The 3,011-nt window shown below is 35.1% G+C and overlaps 1 long non-coding RNA gene across 1 annotated transcript; it reads right to left on the minus strand.

The window, feature by feature from the left end:
* Nucleotides 1-164: 164 nt before the first annotated feature.
* Nucleotides 165-1,000, minus strand: LOC109082844. The gene is made up of 3 exons (XR_006159140.1): nt 890-1,000; nt 435-539; nt 165-250 (listed from the first exon to the last, which is right to left on the minus strand). It is a non-coding gene; the product is annotated as an uncharacterized LOC109082844 (long non-coding RNA).
* Between the last annotated feature and the right edge of the window lie 2,011 nt (nt 1,001-3,011).

The raw sequence follows: 3,011 nt of genomic DNA on the forward strand, positions 1-3,011 counted from the left end.
AACAAACATTAATTTGCTGTAAATATTAATAAAAATAGGCTTTCATTCTTATTTTATGGGTTCTTAAGAAAAAATTAGAAATAAAAGTTCTGTCACACTCTTATTCAATACAAACATATTTGTTTATTATAATTATGAAATATTCTTGAAAATGTTTTTTATTACCTGGAAGATCTGCAGGAGACTGTCTGTAAACTTCTTGCGGTTCCTGTGAGACTGTAAATCTGGATCTAATGTTTCATACTGAAGCCTGATAGTAAATAAAATAAATCAAAATACTGCATTTTTAGGAAAAAAACACGACCAAAATATCTTGTAATCATTTTAGCAAAGAGAAAAACAATACTGTGATAAATTTATGGACTATAAGTTTTATGATAATTATTCACTGACACAGTCTATGTGTAAACAAAAATAAGAAACAGATCAAATACCGTTTGGTTCGTGATGCTGTTTCTTCACTGAAGACTGGTCCTTCTCTCTTTGACCAGTCACTCTTCACAGACACAGAGCTGGACACATGTGATCCTGATCTTACACTAATGACACAAAGAACAAAACACTTTACTACAGGAGCTCCTTCAGTCTCATTTAAAGAGCTTCACTGTTGAGGATGGTAATGAAGCACAGTATAGACATGCATTTGTCCATCTATGACTATGGATAGATGGAAAGACATATTCATGTTTGTCTGCATGATCTATTTTCCATGGTTATTTATACCTCCTTGTGGCTGCTTGTGTGATTGTGTTACTGGAAAGAAGCTCCAGACTGAGTTCAATAAAGAGGAAATCAGTCATTTATTGTTTTATTTCATTCAATTCTATCACAAGCATCTTAGTGGGGAAATAAGCCAACACAACATTATAATGTCAAAGATAATAAATACCTTTTGATAGATGTTTTTTTCTCACTGAAGTCTGGTACGTCACCATCCTTTGACCGGTCACTCTTCACAGACACATGTGAGCCTGATCTTACACTAATGACACAAAGAGAGAAGAGAAACTTTTCTACAGGAGCTTCATCTGTGTTTTATATTGACACACATTCTCTCTAGTCCTTCACAGAAACAATGCAGAGTTTTAAAGATAGCAGTCATTCTTGTTTACAGAATCACATTTTGTTTAACAATTTCTTTTAGCTTCAAATGTGAGACCAAATACAAATATTTTGACTGATCTAGTAAAGAGATTTTTGTAGCATTTTTCTTTTTGACTAAAATGGAGAGCAGAGAAATGTAAAGAAAGCTACACAGTTCTGTTAGCATACTTCAATTAAAGGGACCATATGACACATTTTGGCTGCGCAAATCAATGGTGATAATGAAAGTGGATTGGGCTGAAGCGACTGTAAACTGACTGTAAATGATGATTTAGATTTTCAGTTCTCAGATATTTATCATCAATTGGCTACTTGTTAAATATTTTTATGTTATTTTTATTAGAATGCTTGAAGCTCTGAGTTCTACAAAATCATTGTAAATATAAAACAAAGTTTGTTAGGTTGTGTTTTTTTTCCAGCAAAGCTCTGAAACTGCAGCAGTGTTTAAAATGATTCTGCTCTGAAAACAGACTCAGTGTTACCTCTGTTTCTGTGAGAGAGACTCTTCTTTCCTCTCTTCTCCTGACATACTGCAGCTAAACTGTCATTGATCAGCACTGGCTTGAGACAACAATCTGCTGTTCAGTTCTTGACCTGGGAGATGATGATGTTCCTTCGAGTGAAGAAATATGTTGAGTTAGCTTGTAGCAAGCAGCAACAAAACACTATATAAATAAAAGAGTGAGTTACAAACAAATGCACTGGTCTTATTAGGTTGTTAAGTGGTCAGCTTCAGCTTCACTTGAGAATACTACCTCAGCAGCCGTTTATTAGCACTGTTTATTCATATTTAACATTTAAGATAACCCTTTTCAAACTCACTGTACACTACAGTCTCCGTGCTCACAGAGTCCCAAACACAAATCCTTTTTATATTAATTTATTTATATTTTCATTGTCTGGTTATCTGTGATTTCGGTATGGATTTAAAGGTTATGATTATATTTTTTTGTTAGTATTATAATCACATTGTGAGTGTATATTAGCACCTTTTGTTGTTTTCTCGTGAGATCTGATTGGACACGGAAGCGGTGACGTCACACTCAACAAGCGGAGAAATGTCTGGTTAAAAATACTTTCGATTTCGCATCACAAAAACAACAGCATAACACAGAGGCAGAAATACGAAAAACACTTTCAGAAACAGATTCGTGTTCAATAACCCCTCTTTGAAAACATACTTGTGGTCTTGTCCACTATAAAAGAGAATTTATAAGTATTTTAAACGCTCATGTTTCTGTGCTTTAGGCCTGTCGCGTGTCAGCAATTAATTCTCATATCTCTCAGACGGATCAGATTGGATTAAATATATAAAAACAATGTCCGCGAGTGTTAAATATAGTAGAGTCTGTGCTAAAGTTATAGCCTACCTGTACAAATGTTTTCTAGGAAATAAAACGTATCAAATCCAGCGAGCTACGCTTTCTCTCTTTCTATCTGCGTAGTGTCCTCGCGGCAGGGCTGGGGAATGTGGGAATGTGGGAATGTTGGAAATTCCGAGGCGTTGGGAATCGAGAGTCGAATCCAAAGGAATCGATTCCATCAAGGAGAATAATCAACTCCTCATTCAGAGCCTTTTTCAGTTCAACAAATCTTATCTCTGGGTGTCTCTCAAACGGAAGGCTGCACACATTTAAATTCACGAAAATAAACTGAAAGAAAACGAGTCGGTACTGATCATCTGAATTTTAGGATGCAGCTTTCTGTTTGAGAAGCACCATTCACCTCCATCAGTCTCGATAAAAGACGTTATTATACCCAGCACACACAACAACGCTGTAAAAACGTTGTGAAAATGTCTTGATAACGTTTTTTTTTTCAACAATTATTCAACAGTTAAGATAACCCTGCTGAAAAAAACAATAGAAACCATTACAGAAATTCTAATGGTTTCCATTACAAAACCA

This window comes from Cyprinus carpio, unplaced genomic scaffold (assembly GCF_018340385.1).
Source record: "Cyprinus carpio isolate SPL01 unplaced genomic scaffold, ASM1834038v1 S000003025, whole genome shotgun sequence".
Classification (NCBI taxonomy): Eukaryota; Metazoa; Chordata; class Actinopteri; order Cypriniformes; family Cyprinidae; genus Cyprinus; species Cyprinus carpio.